The 27619-nt window shown below is 45.7% G+C and overlaps 1 protein-coding gene across 1 annotated transcript in view; it reads right to left on the bottom strand.

Moving 5' to 3' along the window:
• Positions 1 to 9837, bottom strand: part of Ken (ken and barbie) — a 30500-nt gene extending 20663 nt beyond the window's left edge. The window contains exon 1 of the mRNA XM_070655808.1: positions 6762 to 9837. The gene's annotated coding sequence lies outside the window, so the exon portion shown is untranslated. The remainder of the gene's footprint in view (positions 1 to 6761) is intronic.
• Positions 9838 to 27619: the final 17782 nt, after the last annotated feature.

The following is a 27619-nucleotide window of genomic DNA, read 5'->3' as shown; positions in this document are numbered from 1 at the left end:
CGCTGTTACTCGCGGTATATGCCGCCCGCGGGGGCCCGCAAGAGCGCGAGATTTACAATCGCCACGGGTCCCAGAACGGGGCCTGGAAAACGAGCGGGCGAAATACCAGCCGGGGCGGCCGCGTACCGGTCGTGTACCTGTGCAGAGGCGACCGACGCACGTATACGAGCCGTCGCGTTTATGTCCCGCGGTTATCGCAAGCTCTCGCGCGGAGGGACGACTGCGTTTTCTCGCGTGGGCGCGCGCGAGCTCTCCCAGCCTCCGTCGCGCGATTCCGCGCCCGGCTTTACGATAATTTTCTCGACTCGCGCGAGCCACGGGATCTCGGCCGCTCGCCAGGCTGTAAAATTGCGCAATGATCCGGTGGCGAAATTACGCTCGTATAATATCGCGTCTACGTGAAATGCGCACGGGCACCGATCGAACCGAATCGCGATAGCCCTTTCGTTTTCAGTGCGAGGTTGGTCGCCACAATACCGAAAATAACCGCGCCCGACGGCGGCAATCTCGCGGGAAATAAACGGCTCTTGGGTTTGCGCAATAACGGAGCTTTTTCGCGACCGCGAGACGAAATCTGTGTATCGCGTTTCGAAATCCGCCGCTTTGGCAACGCCAAAAGATCGAAAACGGAGCGTTGCAACTAGGAAATAAATTCGAACAATGATCTTTCACGCGCGTGGGATTGCGCGAGTGGTAGGATGAAAATCTCTCCGCGTGGCATTTCAATTTACGGTATTGGCGAATGTTTGACGATAATACCGAAACGTTTCTCTCGCGTGCCAGTTTATAACAACTTCAATGTCGATTGAGATTAATTAATCATGTAATATGTAATCTATAAAATGGTAGGTACGTAAAGCGTGTTTTAAAAAGAGATTACTTTATTTTTCCTCGAATTATTTAAATTTTAAAAATTAATCAAATGAGAAAAATAAAAATTAAATAAAAATATAAAATTTTCGTTTAAGTTTTATTTAATATTATAAAAGACGTTACAAAGGAACAATATATTTTACTAAATTATAAATGATGATGGTTGACCGTGAAAAAAAAGGCATAATAGCCTTGATTTCGTCTCATGTCAATCAAACGCTGTGATAAATTGTCGAGGAACGGAACGGCACATGGTAAACGGCAGACTTCTCCGCAGGAAAATTTACGAGGCTGCCGAGTGCCAAACTTTCAAGGTTGCGTCACGTCCAGGCGGATCCGCTCGATCACGACAGGAGAGCCGACGTGGAATGCGTGCGAAACTTTCTTCGTCGGACGCAGCTGTATTTCGTACAATCGACGGAAACCCCATCGGCCATCGTAATCCGCGCCCGCCAATTCGGCACGACTCGGCTGCGCAGGTGAAAGTGTACGCGGCGAGCGAAACATTTTTGCCCAACGTCCTAAATCGGCTGGAGTCACGCTTTTCGCAAGCGGCCGCTCGGCAAGCGCGAGGAAAACGGCAAATTCCGAATCTCCAATCACCGCCCGACGAATCGTTATAAAATCGCGTCCGAGTCGCTGCATTTCGATCGAAAATGATTTTCCTCCCGCATGGTTATCGCAACGACGCCTATGTATCCATTAACAAAAGGAAAGGTATATTTTAACGGTGTTTTCCATCGCGGTGTGCAATTTCCAGTTACGTTGCACCTTAATTTTCCAATTATTAAATACGTATTTCCGTATACAGCTTACTGTTTTTTATATATATTTTTTTTTCTTTTTTTACACGGAGACTTAACATCGTACAGTAGCGATTTGATTTTATACATTCCGATGACTAGAAAAGCGAATAAAATTTCGACATAATTTTAGCCTAATTGCTATGTATTGCGATGAAATGTCGCGTTGACCAATGCATAGATTCTAATTCGCTTCTCAATTTAATGATAACGAGAACGAGCGAGTCTAATTAAACGCCCTTCGGTAGATCGACAGATGCGTAACGATAACTGTCCACTCTCCCGATTTCCATGGCCAGTTTTCGCTCCGGTGGTCAGTTTTCCAGTTTTCCTGTGACCCACCGGCGAGCTCGTCGCTCGTCTTCGGAGAATTCTAAACGATTATCCATTTGAAATTAACCTCTCACCACAGTGCCTCAGTAGCCTTCAACTGCCGAAAACATCATTTCTTCGTCCCATATTTATTGGCGTCCTGCCGATCGAAAGTCGTCGTTGGAAACCTTTTTCCGGATATTCGCACGTTCTTCGTCCGTAGAAAATCCGCGGCACCTTTGCCCGCGGCGCTTCAGGTCAGCGTTAAACGGACAATACGTAATGCACGTAAATTTATTCGCCACGCGTTCGTAGGCTCGCGACTTTGTGCAATTTTATGTTAACTGTCTGCGCAATACGTATCGCCGGGTCGACACACGTCTCGCGACCCGGCGGATTCGGATGAAGTGCCCGTCCTTCGGCATTTTTACGTCACAGCCGCGCCCGCCGTTGCGTCGAGGGTGCTCGACTGGATCGATTAATTGTCCGGAGAGGTTTCGGAACGGGTTCAAAGTCTCGAACAGCGGGATCAACAAGTGCGAACAAAATTGTGGAGTCGATCGCGAAAAGGAGAGGAGCGCCGAGAAATAGGAATAAGAGCTTCTTCCCTCGATGGTGTGAATCGCACGCGCGGATTCCCACGGTGCGAGATAAGGCGCGGAGAGATAAAGAGAAACCGCGAGGAGAGATGTGAAGGGGAAACGGGAGAGAAGAAAAAGAGGAGGAAAAAAGGATGACGGGAAGAGAAAGGACGGGGGAGGATGTATGGAAACGGAGGGAGCGGCGAGGAGGACGATGTGGGAAAAGAGGAAGCTAATCAGAAGCGGAAGTACGCTCCGGCGAGGCCCGAGGCCTTGAGAAGGCATAGTTGGCCGCGTGGCTTTTAGCTCTCTTAATTGCAACTTCATTTAACGCGCCGTTCGGCCAATCCGGGCCCCGCTCGCCGGGGAACGGCGCGTCTTAATAAGCATCTTATCGCGTACACGAGAAAGAAACGCCTGAGAAGGGAACGGCACGAACCGTGGAAGAGCTCGAAGCGGGAATATGAAATGCGCGAAGAAAAGTGCGGCCGTCTTCCCTTCGAGACAGAATTCTTTCTTTCGAGCTCCTTCCTTTGCAGCTCACAGCGCAAATATCATCCGTTTTTGCTCCGTTTTGTTTTTTGCCAATACGTCCCGTAAATCACGATTTATTCTTGTATCAATCTTACATTTTCATTTAGAAATCTGATCTCGCAAGGCTTAATATAATGTAATAATATAATTTCAATCGCGGTGACTTGGAAAAAAAAATTAGATGACGCAAATAAACGTTACAAGTCTGTTAGTTTTGGAAACATGGAAAACGATAACAGGTTCGATAAAGGGTTTACAAATATCCAATTAGCACTTGGCCGTTTATCTAGATCGCAGTTATCTCGCGATATCCACGTTAATGGCATCGAGCTGAGATAATAGTGCTCAATAAAGTCATTGATAAACATTACGATAACTCCTCTCGCTTTCTTCCGTTTCCGTGATCGTCCTAAAGAAGGTAATATAATTAATATCCGAATGTATATTTAAATTACATTTAGGTTAACCAGAGATGACATGACGTGTGAGGTAAAACTAATCGTATCAAATGCAAAACAGTTTTGTTTTTTAACGTAGAGAAAACGCGAGTAAATAACTCACCCTTTGCAATTATAAATATTGTAATATATCGATAGTACTGTAACAATAGTGTTGTAATCTAGTATTTGTAAAAAGGAGAGAGTAATCAGAAGTTTGCGAAATCGCGAGAAGACGCTCTACCGTCGGAGCGCAACGCGCGCAGCGTTTTTTCTCCGTCAATTAGCGAACGCAAATGGATATTAATTATTCATAATCCGGGCGCAGAGACACACTCGTTTCGCTCCGTCTTTTTCTCATGGCCGCGCAACGGCGGTAATTGCACGTCGCGCTCGAGCATCCTCTCGCAAAAGCGGCCTCGGCGAGTTTAAGAAGCGATGGAATGCATTTGGAGGCACAAATAATTATCGGACAAATGTTTGCGGTGGGGCGTTAACCGATTCGCTCGTAAATCTTCGTCGCGAATTAGGCGCTCGATGTGCGACGAAACTCGACGGTTGACATAGTCAAATTTATTCGCACCGATGGCGAACAACCGCGAACTATCGCTAATTAACGCGGCGAACTTCATTTGCGATTTACGCTAAAACGTTTTTAACTATCAGCAGTTATCGGCTGCAGCGGCCGAGGGTATTTCAAAAACTCGGCTTCTTTCGAAACGCTTCGTTACGACTCCTCCGTGCACTTATAAACAAGTGTTTTCAGCAGATAACAATTTAATAAGCTTGAAAATTCTCTACCGGCTATTATACACAAAATAAAATTAGAAACTAAAGATAAGAACGAATTAATTACGTAAAGAACTTTCCGAGCGCACAAGTCACACTAGGTATAGAAGGTGGAAGTTCGGAAACGCGATTTCTTCAAGTCCATCGATGGTAGTTGAAATTAGATGACATGATAAATGTTCTGAAGAATGTCGCGTTTGCAAAGGTTTGTCGCGCATCAGGTGTCTTCGTATCTGCTGTCGAGAGTACTTTCGATCATCGTCGCGGCTAGAAACGAGTAAAGCGCGCACGGCAAGCTGGCGCAGACAAAAAAGCCGCGGAAACATGGAATTTCGACCGGTTCACCTTTCCGGGGGCCCCGGTGATGATTTTAATGCCGCATTCGCGGTACGCGGCGCCCGCGGATCACGCGAGACCGTAGCCTCCCGTCCGCGAGATAATGGCAAGATGAATGCGAAATGGCGAGCGCTCCTTTCGATACGCGACCTTGACTGGAGATCGCTTTTTCTCTGCGATTCGTCATTCCGCGCCATTGATGACCACGACTCTGCGCGAGAGGAGCGGCTCGTTGGTTCTCTTCTTTTTTTTTTCTTTTTTTTTTCTTTTTTTTTCGTTCTTCCTCCTCTCCGTTTTGCCTTTTTCTCTCGAAACGATTACACAACAATCGTCCATATTGCGGCCATGGTACGCCGCTGAACTTGAATTATTACGCTCGGAAGAAATTTTTCCGTCTTACGGAAGAGTTTGTAGGCGCTGGTTACGACGCGCGTGATATTATTCCCTGCGACGATTTTACGCGGCTTTCCTGTTTTTCTCACTCTCGCATTTTTACCTTCGCGCTCGGGGCAGCTTCTTCAAAATTATCTCGGCGATCAAAATGCTACTTTCGAAATTTCTATGAATCATCGGGCGATAAGAGCGTGCATGTGACGTGTTTGTCGTTAAACATTTGTCGCGTGCAAACACAGTTATTATTAAATGCCTTTTCGCATCAAAACAATGAGAGCAAACAAGTCAAAGAGCGATCGCGTATTAATGCGATCGACCTTTTTACCGAATTGTGCGAATAAGAGAAGCCTTCGCAGTTATTCTATTCCGTAAAATAAACTCATTTATGATTCAACTGAAGCGGGATATCGGTGCACGATAAACAGCGTGGAATTTGTATCCCGGTATTATTGTTTAACGAGTTTAGCCACGCGTGCGTTACGTAACTCAGCTTGATCTTTTAGAGACAGAAACTGGAGCAGCTTTTTTTTTTACAGCATTAACTATGTCATTTGCTTCGCGGTTCCGCCGATCATATTTTCTCATTGTCAGCGCTGGCCGTTGCAATCTATCTACCTGTCTCACGTTGCACGTTCGGCCTGGCCGTCGGTTTTACTGCCAATTATGTCGCCGCATTAATTTGCACCGCCTCTCGCACCCAATCGCATGGAATGCCGGCCCGCAGCCGCGACAATTGCCTCATTATCGCTCGTAGTTTCACCATTTCGTTTAGATACGAAACGGCACGAGCTTTGAACGAAAGAATTAATAGATTAGATTACGTCTCAATGTGTGAACAGAAATCCGTGCTATGTCCGATTATTAATACCAAAAAAAAATTCCGGAGGACGTTTTAAGGAATCGCCGCCACGTGAAAATCATATTGCGCGATTAGCACCGATCGCCGTCAGATCGATACCTGTATCTTTTCACTTTTATCGTATCATATCCGTAAAAGTAACTGCAAACATTTTTCAACGTTTGTGTCAACATTACATCATCGATCATCCTTAACCCTCGCTCGAGCACGTTGGGAGAGAAAGACAACTACGCTGAAATATGGAACGATAATGGAAAGATCGAGGTTTTAGCTTACGATTTCGTAGCGACGGTTCACTCGTATAACACCTCCCTTTCTTGCTTCGTTTAACTGATTTCTGTGCCGCCGGAACATTACGCAACGATACGATTACTCGGAACCATCGGCTGGGAATTGTTTCAAATCGCTCGAACAACTTTGGAGGATTATCCCGAGATTTACGCGTAGAGTTATTGCTCGAATCGCTCAGATGATCGAGCATCGCGGACACGAAGAAAGTTATTCATCACCGGGATTACAGTCGGAACCTGATTTTTACAACGCAGAGAAAAAACTTTTAGGATTTTATCCGCGTTTATCGGACGTTTGGCCACGCCAATTTCGAATGTCAGGGCAAACGTAGAACGCATCACTGGCGCGAAACGAGCGCGTCTCGCGCGATACAATAACGATCGTGTTAATCTTGGATTTACAAGGCTACGAGCTATCGGCTTACCGGATCGGCAGAGATCAATTAATTGGTATTCAACGAGAGAGATGCGTCACGCCGTTTCGATCGCTACGGATTTTCGCGGAGAAAGAGCGTTACGTAATCGCGCATGTAAATCGATTCATTGTTCCTCACCTTGCGCTTTTTCTACTACTGCGCTCGCTGTCCGACGTGTGATCGCCGATGGTATCCAGGGTGAGCAACGCGATGCAATATATATCCCACGGAATTGACTGGTCGAGTCACGTGGAGAACACACTTTCTGCGAGCCGGCGATGGCGAGCCGAGATCCCGTGACATCGGCGACGTAGACGACGTTGCGGGCACGTGACGTACATTGATATTCCCTGGCACGGATCACCAGCACTGCACGAGAGGAACAGATGCGGCGACGTCAATGTCGAACGAGGAAAACGCGCGCGAGGAAAACGGCGAGCCTCGAGACACCCCGGCACTATCACTTGACACTCGCGGGCATGACTTGGCGCGAACGGAAATCCCAACGACAGGGTCCACTACTTTCGAAGGCGCCGCGGGCGATCGGTCGCTTCTCGCAATCCTCCTGGCGCCGTGGCGTTTCGTCACACACGTGGTTTTGTCTCAGGCAGGTGCACCACCCCCGATCTAGACTACTCCGAAGCAGATCTTCCGAAAAGACGTTCGTCGACCCGCCGCGGGACGTTCTCTTGACGACGTCCGCGGCAGTGATAAAGGGCGACGATAACGACGATGGGGCGCTCTCCTTCTTTTTTTTCCCCCCCGACGGGGTCCGCTGACTGCCCAGGGTCAACCGGCTGGCTCTGCGCGCGGCACTTTTACCCGCTGGGTACTCTCAAGGACTCGGAGAGGTGGCTTCTATTCCTTTCTCTTATCCTTTCGCGCGCGCGCCTTTTTTATCCCGCTAACCTTTTTAAGCGCACTTTTAATTCCACGCGGCCGCGTGTTCCGACGACCGCGATTTTCTCTTGGCGGCGCGACGAATTTCTCGCGAGGGATTCAGCGTCGTCGCGCGACGCGGGGCACCGTGACGATCGCCAAACGTGCGGGAGAGCGGAAAGCGAGTGGATCTCGCCACATCCGGATCGTCTTTCAGACCCCGTCCTTCGCTACCGCGGTCTGCTCACCGCTTCTTTCTCTTCGTTCCGAGCGAGCGTATCCTCGGCGCACCCGAGGTCCTCCTCGTGGTCGGGCCAGACGACGGCCGCGAGGACTCCCGTCCTCCGCGCGAAAAATCCTCGTCTTCCTCCCGCGGTATCACGGTCTCTCCTCCTTCGCCGCCACCACCTCCTTCCGCGCCCGCTCTCTCTCACCGTCTCGCGCTGTCTCTCTCTCTCTTTCTTCGCCGTCCTTTTCCCTTTCGCGTCTCCCTTTCCGTCTGTCTGTCTCCTTTCTCTTCTGCGTGTTGTAATCCCTTTTGCGAAACTCCTCGCGCCCGGACGAGGCAGCGCGGTAAAAGCGAGCGCGCCGCTGATCGTGAATTGAGGAAGAGAGAGAGAGAGTGAGAGAGAGAGAGAAAGACGGGTTGAATTTACGCGCGCGATGCAAAGTTCTTCCACGGCGGCCACCGGGACGATACCGCACCACAACGACGACGACGAAGACGACGATGACGACGATGACGACGACGAGTCGCTCTCTAGCTACTCCGGAAACGAATTACCGGCGGGGTACCAGCGACTGTGACCTTGAACACTCGCGTTACGCGGTGGACGGAGTGAAACGCGCGGGACCGATCACTTTCCATCGCTCGTTCTCCGCTGTCAGCGCCGCGTGGAACGACCCGCGTTTTCGTTCCCCCGATGCCCACCTCGATGGAGAAAACCACGTCTGGACAGCACCGCGGCGATTAGAACACCACGCGCGAGCGTATTTCGCGAAGCGGCGGATTAAAAATCCCGTTACGCAACGAGCCGTTCTTCTTCCGATTCTTCTTTTCTCTCTAGACCATCCACTTCGGAACTCTCACATCGGTGAGATTTCTCGCCAAAGGTATCCAAAAGGCGTTCACGATCATACGAGTCCCAAAAGCACGCACATGTACACGCTGTCACTTCGTTTTCCTCTTCCGTTCTTCGCTCCTTGGGTTTTTCGCGACAAAAGAACGACGCTGGCAAAGCACGCCCGGAGAAAGACCGGCGAAGAGAGAGGCGAGAGATATTTGGCGATACCTCGCAGGAGGCAGGATCGGATTTTAGCGCGCGCAACACGCGCTCCCGCGAAGTCGACGGTTTCAACTTTTACTTTCAGCTCTTACACAACGCGGCTCACTCTTGCTGGTACGTAAGCGGAGAGCGTGCAGCGAGTTCTGCTCCCAGCCCCGAAGCACCTTCTTCTTTCCCTCTTTCTCTCGCCTTTCGTTCGCCTTGTCTTGGGTTCCCGCACTTTCTCGTGTCTCTTTTTCGGCGATCTGTCAGCGACCCGACTGGAATCGGCCAACAGTTTGACAGCCTCGGGCAGAGCGGACTTCAAGCACGACAGATTGGAGCTGTCAGAGGCCTCCGTGGAAGTCCTTTCTTTTTGTGCCTGGCCGAGGAAAATGTACTGATTAACGAAAACGCGCGTAGATAATTTGTCGCAGCGGGAGATAGGTCTGTCGTCCTCCAAACGTCACTCTCGATTGTTGAAAATAATAACATCGATACGCCCGTGATCGATTCGCGCACCTTCAACGAGATCACTTCGGGCAAGGCCCGGTCCAATCTGGACTCACTTTCGCAGAACCCCACGTCCGGAAACGGGAAGGACACTTGGCCACCACGTGTCCCCGCGACGCGAACACGCGGCGATCGGCGAGGAGGACACTCGTTGTTAGTTTTCCGCGTGATGGTCCGTATCACACTCCCGCGCGTGTACGAGCGGTGACACTCTTGATTGAAGTCGTCGTATGTTTTTCGCGCGTGTTTGCTATCTTTCTCTCTCTCTCTCTCTCCCTCTCTTTCTTTTTCTTTCTCTGTCTTTCTTTCTGTCTGTCTTTCTGTTATTTCTTCTCTCTCTCTCTCAGTCTGTCTTCCTTTTCCGTTCTTCTTGTTTGGTTCTCTCTCTCTCTCTCTCTCTCTCTCTCTCCCCCTCTCTCTCTTTCTTTCTTTACACCGGAGAACTTCTTCAGGGAGAGAGGGTTCTCTTCCGGTCTCCGCGATGTGTCTCACTGCTCCTCGCTCCGTCGTAACTTTTGCGCAAAGCCGGGACCCTCTCTCACTCTCTACCTCTTCCTTTCTCTCTCTTACTCTCCCGCTCTCACTCTCCCTCTCGCTCGCGCTCTCTCTTTCTCTGTCCTAGGTAAGCGCAAAGAGAGGTAGAGCCGGACGACCGGCAGGAGGTGGTGCGACGGTGGTGGTGGTTACTTGACTCGTTGGTAGTAGTGGCACATCGGCGATTCTCCAACGTGTGTCGGCAACTAGCGGCGGTGGTGGTGGTCACGGTGACGACGGCGACGGTGATAGTGACAGTAGCCGTAATAGTGGCGGGTGGCAAAGAAGAAGCTTAGGTGGTTGCATAGATTTATGAGATTCCAAAAAGTGCATTTTTCTTAGCGGCGAGCCTTTGAGCGTTCCGTAATTTCCTCGCCGGTGACGAGGCCTCGCGATCTCGCGTTTATTTGCAAAACGACCGTGGTATTGGCTCCTCGTTGAGTAGCACCTTTCCTCCGTTTCTTTTTCTTCGTCTCTCTCTTTCTCTCGCCCGCGCCTTTGCTTCCCCTCATCTCTTTACCTCCGTCTCGCCTTTTCCCTCTTCGCACGTCCGCCTGGGTGTTTCTCCTTCTCCCTTTCTCTCTCTTTCTTCCCCACCAAAGGTACTCCACCTACCACTACTTCCCTCCACTCTTCTTTTCCCCACTAGTGCTCTCACTATTGCATTACAAATAGCTCTCTTGCCTAGGTCTTATTGGCGAGGTGTTGCGCTCTCTTTCTATCTTTTTCTCTCTTTCTCTCCGCGTGGTTTGCGATATGCGTGTACACGGATGTGTGTAAGTGCACGCTGCACGTCTTCGCGTGCACACGTGGTGGTTTACACGTTCCGCCAGTGCATATGCACAGGGCGATAAGAGCACACTCTCCAGTCCCCGTCCGTTTTATTGGAGCACGATTCTCCCGGCTGTCCCTCTCTTTCTCTTTCTCTCTCTCTTTCTCACCCTTAGCTTTTTTTTCCGCGCCGCGCTCTCGCTCTCTCTTCCCTTCTTTTATCTTTTTCTCAATATCGTCTCAGCGTGTACGTGAAGACGTACACTCAGCGCAGCTTCCATATACTGGTTTTCTATCTTCGTCATTCAGGGAACGCTCTTCGTCACCGCGATGGTGTAATGTAATACAGGAACGCATGAGGCACGTAAGAATGGAGCGCGATCCACCGTCAGCTTCTTCCTAGATTCCTTCATGGCCCTTCGCCGTCGCCCACGGTTCTTCCGTAGCATCCGCTTGTTCTTTCTCGCATTTTTTTTCTTTCCCTTCCCGCATTCTACGACCTCCATCCCGCCCTCTCACGCTTCCTCCGTCTCGTTCCGCTTCCACATTTTTTCTAGTTCATCATTGGCGAGCCGTTCATATTCTTACGACTCTCACTCCGCCCTCGGTCCCTCCATCTTTTCTCAGAGTTTCCACGCACGCTTTTTCCTCCGACTCATTGGCGAGGCTGGCCCCTTCTCTTTCATCTTCTCTTCTTCTTTTTTTCCATCGCATTGTTGCGACGAAATACTCTTCTTAATATTCATCAGCCTTGATTCATTTTTTTTCTTGCTCTCTCTTTCTCTTTTTTTTTTTTTTTTTTTTGTCTCTGTCTCTTTCGAAAAACACAGAGGCGGCACGTAAAGGTCTCTTTCTCATCAGGTGGAATTATATCGACGCCGGTGCTCGTTTATTGCGGCGACTCGAGCGTTTTACGAGCGATCGATAGCGAAATGCTTGAATGATTCGACGGTAAACACCGTCCGATTAATGTTCACCGTTCCGCTCGCCACCGGACCACAAGTTTTCGTTTTCAACCAGCGAACCTGCAGCCGCGACGAAAATCAGTAACACTTTCGTTCTCTTCGCTTTTCAAGTCCGCGGAAAACGCCACCTGCTCGCTCATTAGAAATTCATACAAAAGTAAATTATTAAGGTTCGCGAATCCTCTGATAAAAACGGTTACTTAAGTAAAAAAAAAAAAAAAAAAAAAAAAAACTCATCGACTATCAGGAAAATACGTCGGAAGCAGGTGGATTAATAAACGCGCCGCTCCGTCACCGTTTTATGTAACGCGGCTGTTATCGAAAGCGCGCGATTGTCTCCGGCGCGGCGTTTCGAATCAAGCGCGTGTCAAAAGTGCGTTATGCAAGTGCCTCTCCAGTTCTCCCGCGCCTTTCCTCCTCTCCTCGATACGCGATTTTCCGTCAACGAGAATTCAATTGTTAGGTCGTTATTCGGCAACGATGGCCGGCGACACGCGAGCTTTCGTGTCGATCTCGCTTTTGACGCGCCCGGGTCCATCCGTTGCTCCCCGCTGACCCCGCGGCAAGAATTGTCATCCCGATCGGATCTGGTACGCGTGACGACGCGGGATTGCGGCACCGTCGGGCTATACTTAGCGCGCATTAGACAGAATCTCGTCCGAGGGCCGTCGGCGGACGAAAGGAGGTCGTGGAAACAGCTGATGCCGCGGCCGTCGATGCAGCGGATTCGGTGGCTTCGCCCGTCCCAGCACCCGCAGCTTCCTCCTTCTAGCTGCCGCGGCCTTCCGCACTCCGGCAAGAAACAGCTGACGAAACGAGAAACAGCCATTTACTTGATTTCTTTTAATATTCTGACTGATATTGCGCACTTGCGCACGCAACGACGGACTCTATGCCGCGCAACTTTCAGCCGGTTGACTCTGGAATTATTGTCGAATCCGCAATAAATCTGGATTACTTAACGCGAGGATTTAATTAAACAGAAAATTTATGCGGCAAATAAAAGAAGGCATTTTATGATCGATTTTGTAAATGTAATATTTGATCGAGTGAAGAAATCTTGCACAACTGTCGCTCGGTATTTCAGTGCCTCAATTAAATCGATAAAGCAAGCTGGAGATTACACGTTGTTCCGTTTCTCGGAACGCCATTAGGATTATTAATTTGATTGTCGAACCGTGATTTTCAGATCGCATCGAATCTCGAATGCCCACCGATCGGATACTTACCCTTTTCGCGTAACCGTAAAAAATGTCAACCGACGGATCATTTAATCGTTAATCGATGAGAAATCTGTGACCTTTTGGGCAAATATAACTTGCGAGGTAATATTCCCCGTGCAGCTTCCCCGAGATCAGCATCGATGAACAATCAGTTGCTTTCTTGTTTTTTTTAATTTTTTTTATTTTTACCCCCTTTGTTTTGCGAAGAAACTTTGACTGCGAATTCGAACGACTAACGGAGGCGATTTATCGGTGATTAAAGTCGAATATCGTTATCGGGGTGGGCTTATTTCCGAAAGAATTATCACGACGATGCGTTACGCGCGAACGTTCGCGCGCTATCACGACTCGATGCATTAATTGTGCTGGGCGTAATTAATTCGCGATTCGCCGGCCGTTCGCGCGCCCCGGCGCAATTTATTTATGATGCGGTCTAATTTACAATCGGCACACGAGAAGGCCAGGCGCGGTTGCGTAATCGCTGCAGGGAGTACGCGGTGGCTGTTTATCATTATGTGCGGAAGAGAGACTTGTGTGCGTTAACGTGTGCGTACGAGAGAAGAGAGGGTAGGGGAGAAGAGAAGAATCACAAGGTCCTCCTTCTCACTGCCTCGGCACACATGCAATTAAACACTCCACTCTCTCCCCCGTTCTCGCCTGTGTGTTTGCGCTTCCGAGGGAACTTCAGCCTTTTCAAACGACGCGATCGCGCGGCACACGTGTCCCACCTTTTTATCGGGAAGCGCGCATACAGCCTCGTTGATTTTTCTCGTACGAATGTATTCCTGTTTGAGATTATTGCTGCGTTCACTAGAAGCGTGCAAAGCATTACGCGGCAAGTGAACACTTGATTTCTTTATTGTTAATTAAATTAAATTAAATTATATGATACTTGGGAACCACGTCGCGTCGGAGTAGCGGTTGCGAGATATTTAATCATCGCCCAGTCGGGACGTCGTGACTCTTTCCCGTGAGACAATTTCACCCTTCTTCTCAGCTGCTTTACCGGCTCCCTCCGTCCTTTCGCTCGCTTTACCTTGTTAATTCGCCTTTCTCACCTCGCCGTCTTCGTCGTTTCTTTTCCAGCGCTCGTGTCGGCGAAATAGTTGGAAGTGATCGTACTTGCACCTTTCTCACAACTCGGGGCCGTTTCAGCCGACCCTTCTTTCGACGTCCCTTTCACTCGGGTCAACGAGCGAGGGGAAGGGCGTCTCTCTCACGAAGGAGATTGTACGAATGGGCGCGGGGGGGCCGCGGCGGAGGAGCATTAGACGAACGAGGAGATAACCGGGTGAAGCGAGGGCGCGGGCGGAAGGAGGAAGGAGAAAGAGAATACGGCGAGCGAGAAGTGGAAAGGCCGAGATCCAGTTTGAGCGCCGCGGACGTTGCTGGGATCCTCTCTCTCCGGTCCCGTACATCTTGAGACGAGATTCGTTTTATTGCGAATCCGGTTTGCGCACCACGGCGCGCGGCGCGTTGCTCCTCGCAGCTGAAAGCCGGACGCGGAAAGGGAGGGAGAGTCGCGGGAAAAAGAAAGGGCCGCGCGTGTAACCTGTGCAGAGAGGAGTTCTTCTTTCTTCCTTTCGTTCCGCCAACACGGCGGGCTCCCCCCCTCCCTCCCCCCGGTTCGTCCCTTTCTCTCCTCTCCCGTTCTATTAGTCGCCACCGCTGCATCGACGTACCCGTCGCCGTTCCTTCCGCCGCTACCGGCCGTTTGCTCGGGAGATAGCGATGGTGCTCGGCTAATGGAAGTGATGAAGGTGGAAGTGGTGCCTAAGTTTCAAGGTTGCCATTTCAGTCCACGCGCGCCACACGCATACACATACACCCGCACGCCTCGCGTTTGACATAACGTTTAGAAAAACGATCGTCATTACATAATACATTCCCAGACGCGAGTAGAAATTTAAGCTAGAGATCAACTCGCGGCTGTAATTTCAACAGTTTGAAAGAGACGAACAAAGTGGAGGAGTTTGTCAAAAAGCAGCCGCGAAATGAGATTAAGTTATTCCGAGCGGGTATTCTTCGGTATTGTTTGGCGTCCCCGGTGATATCGTTGGCGTCCACCCTGGCGAAATTTTTTCTCCGGAATAATTCAAGTCGTAATGCCTTCTAATTTACCGCAGCGGCTGATAAGCCGTGCCTTCCTGCAGTAAGCGTTGCAACATCTCGTTCCGGAAATATGACTATGGATTATGCGACTTAGCATAACACTTACAGTTTTTACTGCGCGCACGTTCACAGATATGGACAAATACATGCATACGGTTGAATAGAAAAAATATGCGGCGGACTGGACGGATAATCAGGAGGCACGGCGAGCGAAAGGATCCTCGGGCGTCTTAGAGCGCAGCGCTTTTTGTCGCGCGACGCCTAATGAAAGGCGGTAACGCCTCTTCGCGGAAAGATCGAGTGGATTCTAAAATAGGAACGAGGCTGCACGGGCGTGTGCACTTGTCATTAGCATCGATAGATGCTTATTTGCGTGCGACGTCGGGAAACGCGAGAGTTCCGCGAGGACTTCAAGGAGTAGAAAAATGAGCACCGATCTCGGCCGTCAGGCGCGAAGTCGGGACAATTTCGCTTGCAATTATTTTCACGGCTGTCGCGGTTCGTCGAAGATATAGGGAAAAAATGCAGTTTATTAGAGCGCTGATTTCTTATTGGAATTAGAATTCCTCGCGTCGTCATTGCGCGAAACGAAATAAATCCGTCTATTTTTTGAAAAATGAAAAAGTACGCGATTGGAGAGACAGTCATTCCCGTTCGCGATAGAACGTACTCGCAAGATTAAGAATCAAAATGACGGCGAGCGAGGGAATTAGGATTAACGATATTTCTTTATCAACGACCGACGTCTGCTTACCGTCCCCAAGAAGCGTCCGCTATTTTGCCCGTGCCGCTTAGGAATTTCCTCACGCCCCAGTTCGGGGTCCGATGTCTCAGACAATTGAAAACGTGTGAAACTAGTTGCGCAAGTTGACATCGTTATGCGGTTTTATTAGCGGAGGAAAAGATGTCGCCGGGCGCGAGAGCGTGCGCGCATACCCGCCTTATCGCAGATCTGTTCTTATTTCAGTCAATAAAAACCCATCCGCTAATCGCCCGCTCCACGATTTTAATTACACCGGGATGTGCCGCCTGCGAGCGACACGTGTGCCTTATCTCGAGCCTGATTTTATCGGTGCTTTTCCCCCTCCCCCTCCCACTGCCGAGCGGATCGCCTGGCGATCGCGTATATCGGTAATAGAACAAAACGCGATTGTGCTATCGTCGCGGAGAACCAAGTAATAGAGTGTAGTTAATGGCTCCGGCTGATGTCATGCGGTAACCTTCTACTTTGCACGTACAGTAGTTCACAGAAATACGCTTGCAAGCGCGCGCTCTCTTTCTTTCTCTCTTAAAATACAATCGGAGCCGGCTGAGAATTTTCGTTGTGAAGGATACTGGCGCGAAAGTGTTCCGCGCAAAATAATACTAACCTTGAGGGTAGCGAAAATTCCGCACGGGAAAGGAATTCCGCGCCAAGCGGGAGATTATTAACGCTTTTCTTAATTGCTGCTTTCTGCTTCCTCCGCAAGATAAATAGTTTACGAAAGCTGGGACTTTCCCAAGTACCCACAATTTTGTATATTTATTTTACGACAAAAAGTAAATTATTAGATGTTTTATTAAAAGAAGTCCCCTCTTTAATTTCCTTTTTTTATTTTCACGGATTATTTTATTGACAGCGTTGGCAGGGTTAGAAGTTAAGAAATTAGATCGCGACCTGACACGCCGATGATCCATCTCGCGTAGTTATAATTTTATGAAACGCCGCAATACCGGTGATGCGATTCAGTGAAAGGCGAATTGAATGCGCGACCGCGAAGGTTTTCGCGAAACGACGCGCGTGCTGACTAAGCACTGCAGATCTGCACCTTGGCGGCGAATGATAAGGTCTCTTTTCCACATACGTGGCCAGATAATGAGCCAAGACCTCGACTTTCCAAAGAAGAATACGCGCGCGCCGCGCCATAAGAAAATAGGAAAAAAAAAACAACGGCTGGATTGCATAAGCGGTCGTCTTTCTGAAACGGCGGCTCACCGCCGATGGAAACGGTTAGAGGCGTTGACGCAATCATCATTCGGATCCGATGCATCCAAAGATGAGATGAGACGCGAAAACGACTAGCGACACTACTTGAGTTTCTCTCATTGTCAGAAAATTGATCGACTTCATTTCTTTTTATAATTTAAAGCGCACTGCTTTTAATTTTGATAATACATTTTATTAAAACTAATTTTAAAAGATACATTTATGTATAATAAATCTTTATAATAAAATAAAATAAAATTTTAATATTAATAATTAATTGATATTAATTGTTAAACGTGCAATGCGAACGAGTGTAGGAAATATGTTATAAATAAAAGCGAATTGTTTGCATTACATACGGCAGATTTATAAAAAGCGACTGCAATCTCACTAGATAAAGCGCGTGGGAGATAAGCGTCGAGAATGATTAGCTTCGAAAAGAACTCAATTATTCAACTCTCACTCATTAGCTCACGGCCATCCGCGACTACGTCGCTTCCGCTTTCTTTCCCGGTGCTTTCCCGTCGGTGCGGCGGTATCTCCTTTACGACGGCATTTTTTACCCATGTACTCGGTATTTATCGTACATTAACGCGTTCCTTTTATGTTTTTTTACATTTCTAGAAAGCACTTGAAATTACGTGTGAACAATAACGCGATTGACGGATCGTTTGGTAAATCATTAAAGATATTTCAGCGATCGTTGGGCGAGAGATAGAAGTGACACTTTCGAGCGCAACCCCACGGGCCCTTTGTTACGTTATCGCGATTAGGCGGAGGCACAGAAATACCTTTATCGCTGAAACGAGAAAAACGATATTGCGACACGCGAATAATTATTTTACCAGTGTCCGCGGCGAGAGCTCGAGATCAAGCGGAATTGTTTTCTCTATTAGAATACTAATTGTTGACATTTGGAGAGCACCGATAAGACGGCCGCCGCACGATAAATCGATCGCACAATTATCTGTTGCCTTGACTCGGCACGCAATTAAACGTCCGCTTAGGCGCACGTGTTACGCGCGCGCTACCTTTCCGCTACCTTTTTGCTTTTTTTTTTTTCCTTTAAATCCTAATCTCTCGGTTTCGAGCGCGGCGGACGCTGCATTCGCATCACGGGTCATTATGTAATGCGCTGCAAAGCGTTATGCGAGCGTTTTGCGCTCGGTGCCTTGCACCATTGCGGTCTCAAGGTCTCCACATTGTTATTTGCACGCCGCGTTAACGCGTCCCGATGCGGTCCATGGACGTGACACGCGGAGAAAATCTCGTCGCGCTCGTAAGCGCGCTCATGCGGGGAAAATTTCTCTCTCGGACGCGTTACGAAATAATGCAAAGCAGATAGCCGCCTGAATTTACGCCGACAATGCGCGATTGTCGGCCGGACGCCCGACTTCCTGGAACCCGGTGTTGTTAATTACGCCAATTAAGCATTAACCTCGCTATTAGCGCTTTACAATCGGTATTTATTTTCGGGGTGAGACTGACTTTGATCTATGTCCGAATAAATAATTTATCAAATTAAAATTGAGATGCGTTTTGCACGTGTTGACTTTTAATTTAATGAAAAAAGGTGGAACGAAAGCTCGAGGCTCGAATCATTTATCTATTGTAGAAAGAAAAATGATAAGAAGAAAGGTTCGGTTTACAAAATTGGGTAACAATATATTCTTCTCGGGAGAGAATTATACATTTCTCTGTTGCATTTTGTAAAAGGATTTTGGAGGCAGGTTTACATTGTACGTCCGCCGGTGAAATATGGACTAAAAGTGACTCGAATGAAGTGACGCAGAAAGTACTATTGTGACGTTTTCAGCGATAATCTTTCAACTTTCACTTTTTACACTCATCTAGTAAATGAAAATTGTGTCAACGGTCACGTTTGAGAAACGACTCTGATTTACCCCATGCCATACCCTTTTTCCTAACGACGTTCCCAGCTTTTTTGCTAGCCAATTTCTTTTCTCTTTATAAATCAAACTGTTGTTGGTTTTCACGGTTTATTTGACTGAATTAATTTCAATTCTTCCTGATATTCTAACACAAGTGACCATTTCTTTCTCGTTACGGCGACGAACCTGTTCGGTAAAACTGTTCTAACGTAACGTTACATTCCAAATAACAGAATAACGTAAAACGCAGATTGGACTACATTTCACTCATCATTTTGTTATTCCAAATTTATAATAACGCCAAATGGCAATAACATGATAAAAATTACATGTAAAACTGCGTAATTTATTTATTACAAAATTAATATGAATAATAATAAAACCTTGTAGCCATTGCCACTGTAAATTTACTGAAATTTCTTCTACATTGTGCGTCGTGCGGTTTTACACCTGTCACGGATATAGCTCGCACGTAATTTTTCTATCGCGGGCATAATAGTAAAGATTGAATAATCTCTTGATACTACCGACGAAGACGAGCGGCGCCGAGGGGCGGAAGAAAGAGGACGCACACGAGAAAAAAGCGCGGAGAAGGGCGCGAGGGGGTCAAGATTGTAAGGAAGCAGTAAAGTTCCAGGGGGCAGTGGAGCCAGGAGGGCACGCGATACGAACTAAAGGCGTACGCGCGCGCCTCTGATAAGGTCTTATCGTGTGAAAGCACCCGTGGCCTACTTACACTCGGTGCGCGCTTATACGCGTTGCTAATGCCCGAGCAAGCATTCATGCACGCACGCACGCAGCGCGATCGGCATGTGCACACACGCGTTGCACGACTCGCCGCACTCTCATGCGCGAGAGCGCAATGTACATACGTACGTATGTACGCTGGAAAGCAGATATGGCGTTTGCTGCGCCGACGACAGCTAGCGAACGTGACTTTAGAGTCGTGTGCGTCGAGTTTCACATGTGTCGCATGTATGTACCGCGCCGGCCGGTTGCCGAAGACTAATTTCCCCCCGTTCTCTCATTCCCTGTCTCTGCCACCTAGGATTACGTACGTTAGCCGCTGTCGCCGTAGAAAACGCTATATCTGCTTTTCGGTGTACGTACGCGAGGCACTACTCCCGGTTGCGTACAACGCGAGGTGAAACAGTCCAGGAAGAATTTTTCTCATTTTCTTTCTCGCCGCTCTCGTCGATGGACTGCGGGTAGTTTTAACGCTTTCAATATATTTCAGAAAAAAAAACGGAGATTGATCTCCAAATATAATGAAAAATCTAAATGTCTTGTTAAAATTAAAAAAAAATTTTTTTAACGTTTTTTTCTGTTATACCAAAATTAAGATAATTTAATCATTCTAAAATTAAAAAAAAAATTGTGCTAATAAGATGCAGTTTATACATATAATTTTTATCGTTGTTGTAGAAGGGCAATTATTCTTTTTCGAAAAGCGTCCTATTCTCGCGCGTTGACGAGTCGCGCAACACGGATGGTGAATATGGAAATATACATTACGAAATCTATATTTCCAGTTGAAATGCTCACCTTTGTCAGCCTCGTAATACTTACGTGTTGCGCGGTGTCGTAAAAAGTAGGCGACGCTGCTCTCCGACTTTCGGAGAGATACAATGATTATATTATCTTACGTGCACTGCCGCTCGAAATCAATTTCTCAAAAGACATAAAATACCGAAAAGCGTGTAATAACGCATAACGCTATGCCTAACGATTCAGTCAAGGCGACCATAAAGTTAACTACAAATGAAGGAACAAATGGACACAATAAAAGCGTTTTTTTAAAGAGTTGACAAAAGCTTGAATGACATTGAATACAGCGTGGAATCAGTAAGGATCAGTGACATCAAAAAATCGCAATAAATTACCGATTTCTCAAAGGTATACTTGATAAATGAAATAGTAACGAAAAAAGAATGAGAAAGGCGATAAAAATCTAGGCGTAACTTCATCGTCGTGATAATCGTCGATACGCTAGGAATTTCTTGACGAAACTTTGAACAAATATTAGAAATATTGAGACACGCATCGTTGAGTCAATCAACCGCGATTATTTGATCGATTCAACCGCGTCCTGATCATTTTTTAAAATATTCGTAATAAAATAAACATAGCTTATAAAACGTGAAAAGTTAGACGACGAAACAAGAAGCATTATTAATATGTACGATTTGTTACTCGCGAAAATAAACTTTTATTTTATCACTCACAACGTTCTGCATTATACTTTAGCGATAAAGTTCTATTTTCGCGCACAATAAAATCATAGGTGTGACAATTACCGGTCGGAAAATATTGGCGCGCGTTAAACGTGCGCGATCGCTCACAAAAGTAACTTTTTAATCTCGCGTGTGAAATAATAACGGCGAAAATTATCGGGACGCGGTAATAGCGCCCCGTGTCGTTTAGCGTTACATTAAGTGGCGATAAGGAAAGTGTGACCAAGATTTATGATAATTCCTTTATTTGCTTGTCACTTAGTGAATATGCAAATTCAAAACGCGCGAAATGGCTGACCTGCGGTTATTTCCGTCATGAAAAACGTGCCGGTTACAAAATCAAAGCCTTGAAATAAATATGCGCATTAATGGCTCGCGAGAATGGCGCGCGCTATATTTTTCTCTTTTTTTTCGCGATATGACGGGGATCAGTTTCAAGTTGGTAATTTCGTGAGAGAATTCTTAGGTGGTAGCTTACAATAATGACTCAAAAGACGAAGCGTTGCTTTTGCATCGGCATCGCGCATCGCGCTCTCGAGCACGTGGAAAACGCCGAGAAACCAGCGGAGGATCCGCTGGAGCAATCGTTGCGTACGCGACGCGTTGCGAAATTGGGTCACACGGAAAATTGAAACGCCCGCGTGGGCAATCGCGTTTGAAGTTTCGTCCGATAAGGAGAAACGGAATGGTCGCGGGGGACGCCTTATCGTTCACGTGTATCGCACTTAGGGTGGCCGTTGAGTAATTTTCTTTGAGTCGCCGGAAACGAGAGAGTGGATCGCGTCGTCGATCCGTGATTCTTTCCGCCGTGTCTTCTACGACGCGGAAGATACGGCACGTTAAATCGCTGAGATCGAGATACAATGTCGCGCGTAAGATAAAAAGACCGATTGGGAGATAAGGCACTTGTTACGTCTTAGAAATAGAGGCGGTTCAAAACTCCGGTGTCCGTACGTTTATTTTATTTTATTTATTTTTTAAAGCAAAGCGCCATTGCACATACTTGTAAAAAATTTCTGTAACGTTTTATTGAATTTATTTATCGATAATTATAGAAGTAATAATTTAATGCGCGAAATACTGGCCAGTTTCGAGAATAACTAATTATAATGTAATTTTGAAATTAAGAACTGTCGATTGTCTTTCGCTAGGTATCCTTTGTTGAACATTCTTACTTATTGACGAACTTTGTTATTTTATCTTGAGCGTACTTTGCTTTCTTTTGTGTCTTCATTGCTCCGGCGGTGCAATGCCCTATATCGCTGTACGTGTTTTATCTAGTCACACATTATCTTTTGTCTCAACTGTTGCGGCTAAGTCGTGTTTCGTCACAATAACAGCCTCGTAACGATGAAAAGTCGAACGACATCTGGATAAGTTACCTCGACATGATTTCACACGTCGGTTTCTAGTTAGGACTCGATGGTTATCGAAGCATCAATGGGTGAAAAAGAAATGCAAAAAACGTTTGTTTCACCCCGATTTATCAGAATCGATTTTTATCGAGCTGGGTTGACATGCACTTTTTATATGATACGTCAAAAACAACGATACTGTCAAAAATAAAGACGTAGAGTCGTTCACGTGTATCACGAATGATAGAAATCATTCAGATTTTAAGAATCAAATGCAGAATAACGTTGCAGCCTTGAACGGACAGATGGGTGAAACGAAACGTAGATACCAAAGAACCATCTGAGATCGAAGCGCCGTAAAATGTAGCCTCGGCCAACTTAGATGTGGCCATAAACGACGGTTTGTGGCAACCCATGAGTGGAGAGACTTGACAAAGAGCGCGAAAGAGAAAACGAGAGATCGAGACGGAGATAGGCGGAGCGGGAAAGAGAGAGAAACTGATTTTTCAGTCGGTCTCTCGTTTACGTAACCTTTCCCAATACAATTGGATGTAAAAGCAGTAAATATTAGATAAGGGGACGATTACGTCCAAGTTTCAAACCGTAGAAAGTTAATGAACGACAAGCCCCGCGTGTTTAACGACGATAATTGCTCTTCGCGTGTCACCAATCAAGTTAAGTTTCATTATTATAAATGTTTTGGCCAAATAAATTTATATTTGTACACTTGTATATTTTAAAAAATTATTCACACTTGAAACGGTGCTTTATCAAATTAGGTAGATAAATCTGAAAGCTGTATGCTTTTAACAAAGATAAATTATGTGTAATTAATATTAATTTTTTAAAAATTACATTTTTATTTACAAGTTTTCTTTTCCCAAACTGAAAACGGCAGATTTTAATTTTCTAGTAAATTGCATTCTGCTACATAATCGCAACGAAAGAAGCTGTAAATCATCTCATTTTATGTGCGTTGGAAAACTGCAGGAAACTATTGATATTCACATTTTGTAGCTCGCAAGGTCGGTGATAAAAGTTGATTTCGTGAAACTGTATCACTCGTAAAACTTTCGGGATTACGGGTTCGAAGGGAATGATGGAAAAGATAAATATGATGGATGGACGGGAGAACTTTTCACCAAACCTGTGCCTTCCCCGAAAACCAATCGAGGCAGGCAACACGGCCGTGGTATTAGGAAGCGTTTACGAGAGGGCATTTACGACTGGTTAAAAATTATTCCGGTTGTTACACGCTACAATGCCAAGATTATGAGTTTTTATAGCGCGAAAACATCCGATATTTATTCGACGCTCCTTCGTCCGTCTGCCCTTTTCTCCTCGACATCATTTGAAATATGTTTCAGGAAGCGGTCCAAGTCCCGGGTTGAGCTCCATTCGTTTTTCTCCCTATTTTTCTTTCTTTTTTCATTTTGCCACCTTCGCTCAAGGAAACCACCTTTGACGATTTTCATTCGCTCTTTTCTTCGGGCGGTTTTTCTGACAGATTTTTTGCCAATCAGTCGACCGAGACGAAATACCAACGTTTCTCTTATTCTTAAGAATCGCAAAGGACCGACGATAGGAATGGATCTTCCATAGCGGCATGCGAGTTTGTAAGGGCATCGAAACAAAAAGGGTGAAACGGGTTATTACATTACGTGTCGGTCAGGGAAGTTGCATCTAGTGAAATCGGTTCTTAAGATTTTACATATTGTCGCTTGACCTTGCACCGAATTAGATGAGTCAGTTGTACTTACTGCTCTAGAAAGAAACGAATTTTTTTTTCTTTTTTTTTTTGAAGAAACAAAAAAGTGATTTATTTACTGCTTGACCTATAAGTTCTATGCGTGCCCAGCTATTAAAATATATTTTTTTTTTAAAGAAAAAAGTTTTAAAAAAGTTTCTCTTCAAAACTGTTCATAAATTGTTCTCTACAGTATTTTATGACAAAATAAAATTTAGAGGCATTTTTTTGAACTTTTAGTTCAATTCTCGAATATTTGAATTGATTCTTTCTTAACTGGCATTCCTTTAATATCGTACAAGAATCGATTTTATTATAGCAACAGTCGCTTTCGCATGCGGAGAGTTTTAAACATGAATATCGTGTGAATCTAATTGTTTCTTCGAGCGGTGAAATGAGAGCAAGGTCTGGGGAGTTAGGAAGATGCTGCTAAGATGCAATAAGTGGCTTTTAGTCAGGCGGCTAGCCAAGTGACTGACTTGCAGGGAAAATAGATCATTCCCACGAACCGATCCACGCCAACGAGACAAGCTTTTTCGCCGATTCTAAATTTCGAGCTTGAAAAAACTTAAAAATCGCCCATCGGTTTTACACAAATAATATCTTTATAAAGAAATAATAATATAAAAAATATATTTTAATTCAAGAATTTTATGAGAGTTCTCGAAACACTTTTAGACCAAGTGACGCAAACTAAAGACTCCTTTGAATAAATAGAAAATAAATGGAAAATGTAACACCCAAAGGGTTGATTACCTCCTGGGTTTAACGAACGCTGGTACATTGCTCGCAAAAACGCGCCATTCAGCAAGTTACGTTTGTTCAATAAAAAGAGAGCGTTTCCTCCGCGACCACTTCCTCTTGACGGGTAGCGGGCAGGAAATCCTCTGCGCCTTTCTGCCTTAACGAAATTACCTTCGCCGAGCTTCCACCTTCGTCTCCTTTGGCTCGTCGTCGCGCTTTCGACGCGGCGTACCGCGAAAGAGCGTTCGGTTGCTTTACTTTCAATTTCGTTTCGTTCACGGCGCCGCGGCAGTTGAGAAAATTACATAAGCGAGGCCAGCAGGCGGGGGGAGAAGGGCCGCGAGGGAACCGTGTCGAAATAATAGTGGCCACTCTTATTATATACTTGCCGCCAGCACTAACTCCGGTTTAGGCATTTCGCCCGGCATCGTTCCTGAGAAAAAGAGATTGCTGTCCGTAATTTCGCCTCGAACGGTCACTAAATATTCCTAACGCGACTGATTGTATGCAAACGGCAGATATGATTTTTTCCGTTTGCATATAATTTCCGCGATGACTGCGAGACCATCTTTGTGACGCTCCAAGTCTTTCTGATAATTAATATACGAATTAAAAAAATTCTACACGAAAAGAAACTGTGTACTTTTCGAACCTCTTTATAGTAAATTTTATTTTATTTAATGACGCTTATTTTATTTATATTTTTTATTTTAAACGTATATTATACGACGAATTACGTAACGAATCATTTTGTTCATTTTTAATTTTTTCAAGAAATGCAAATAAATAATCGGGCAACGGTGAAATTTCTACATCTCCTTTTTAAATAGGGGTTGATAAGTTTACGGTGCTGGACGTAAATGTGCAGTTTTATATTTCCATACTGATAAAAAGTAGATTCCGCACGTATTACTGAAATTGACGATCATTTCCTTCGCAGCGTTCATTAAATATCGTAACGTTTGATTCAAAATAAATAATTGTTAATTAAAATTGTTTATAAAAATCGACGGAGTATAATGCATGCGTTCAATCAGTATAAGTAGTTTTAACACCGCAAAAACTCGACATTTCGCGCAGAAGGATAAAACAAATGTTATGACTCTAAAATAATAACGGAAAACATTACCGCTTACAGCCTTACACTAATTACCAAGTGTCTTATGGGTTATCAGGCGCACGTGTCAGGTGATAATAACGTAAGGTAAAATGTTTCCTTATCATTAGTGTTATTGCTGTAATAGCAGGATGCCGTTTATGGCGCGCGACAATTTCTCGTGACGTATCCGTATTTTATCATTTGCAGTCAACCTTCTTAATCACAGTTTATAATAATGCATCGTATCTCAAATTTTTTTTTCAGAAAAATTGCAAAGAATAACATGAACAAACTTTATAATTTAAATATAATTAACATACAGGAATAATTCGACATAATTTAGATTAATCTCCGATAAAAAATTTTTAATAAATTATAAAGCTGTTAAAAATAAATTTTACTTAAATATTTCCTTTTAGTAATATTCTGTAATTCTTTGCACTTTTTGCATCTTTTAGTAAACATTCAGTTTTATCTAAAAAATTAATTTAATTTAATTTAATGTTAACAAAATTAGAGTGCTATAATGCAACTCGAGTCAATGTAATTCAATCAATACGTTGTATCCGAGGAAAAGTGAAACAACTTCGACGTGGCTCCGTGTTCGGTCGCATAACTTAGCAATGTTACATATGAAAATGTCTTGGACGGTGTTGCACAAACGCGTCTACAATTTGTTGCTTATGTAAAATGCAATTGTGTATGCATGACGAGGCACTGGTAAAATACTCCACATTTTTAGAAAGCGCTTAAAGTCGTCGGGTGCAAAATATCTACGCCGATATTACTACATTATAAAGAGGAGGTCACCGCGAGCGAGATAGCGTAAAAGCAACATTGTGAATCTTATCGCTGCTATTAAACTTCCGAACTGTAATTTGCATAAAGTAGAACGGCCGTGAGTTCGGCACGTGTAGCTTATAAAACGTAAACGGAAAAGTTTCATCGTTTCTCCGCTTTTTTCAACGCAGTATCCTCGCCCGGAAAAATTTAAAAACGTTTTCCCTTGATTCGACACCGTTCACAAAAGAAATTTAAAAACTATACCGTAGTGTCACGACAGCCATAGACCACCTTGGAATTATAAATTAAATTAAATTATATGATTATATAATATATTGCATTTATTAAATCATATTTTAAAAAATTGGTGTGACGCATGAATTGATTAAACATCGTCGAGACGGTCAGGGGGGTGATGGGAGTTCCTAGCGCGCCGACCAATCACAGCGCTTTATCGATCGCCTGATCGCGAACGATCGACACGATCCGTGCGTAGTAGAGAATATACGCCGGCCACGCGGTCCACGCGGAGAGATTTGTGAGACGGATATCGAGGCATCTGGGTGTTTTCTAGCATGGTTTATCGTCGTGTACTTATGTCTCGCCTCGCACTGAAGCCCTATGAACCGCAGTGTCTTGCACAGGACACCGCCGATGCCCATTCACCGACGTTCGACCCGACACATGAAGATGAATCATCACGTTCTTCATTCCGCGGTGATAGTTTCGCGTACTTTTAATCGGGCGACGATACGCGAGCATCGAAGCTGCAATATTCGCGATCGAAGTGTTATATAAACTCAAATTCTAGATCAAAGTTTGTCGCGCTTCCTAATTTTAATCGTAAAAAGGACTGTAGGCACGGGAAACGCGGGGAAAAAGGAGGACGGTACGCCTTAGCTGCGCTAGTGCGC

Source organism: Cardiocondyla obscurior, linkage group LG04 (genome assembly GCF_019399895.1).
Source record: "Cardiocondyla obscurior isolate alpha-2009 linkage group LG04, Cobs3.1, whole genome shotgun sequence".
Taxonomy (NCBI): domain Eukaryota; kingdom Metazoa; phylum Arthropoda; class Insecta; order Hymenoptera; family Formicidae; genus Cardiocondyla; species Cardiocondyla obscurior.
Note: the sequence above shows the minus strand (reverse complement) of the source record. Positions and strands in the feature narration are given on the sequence as shown.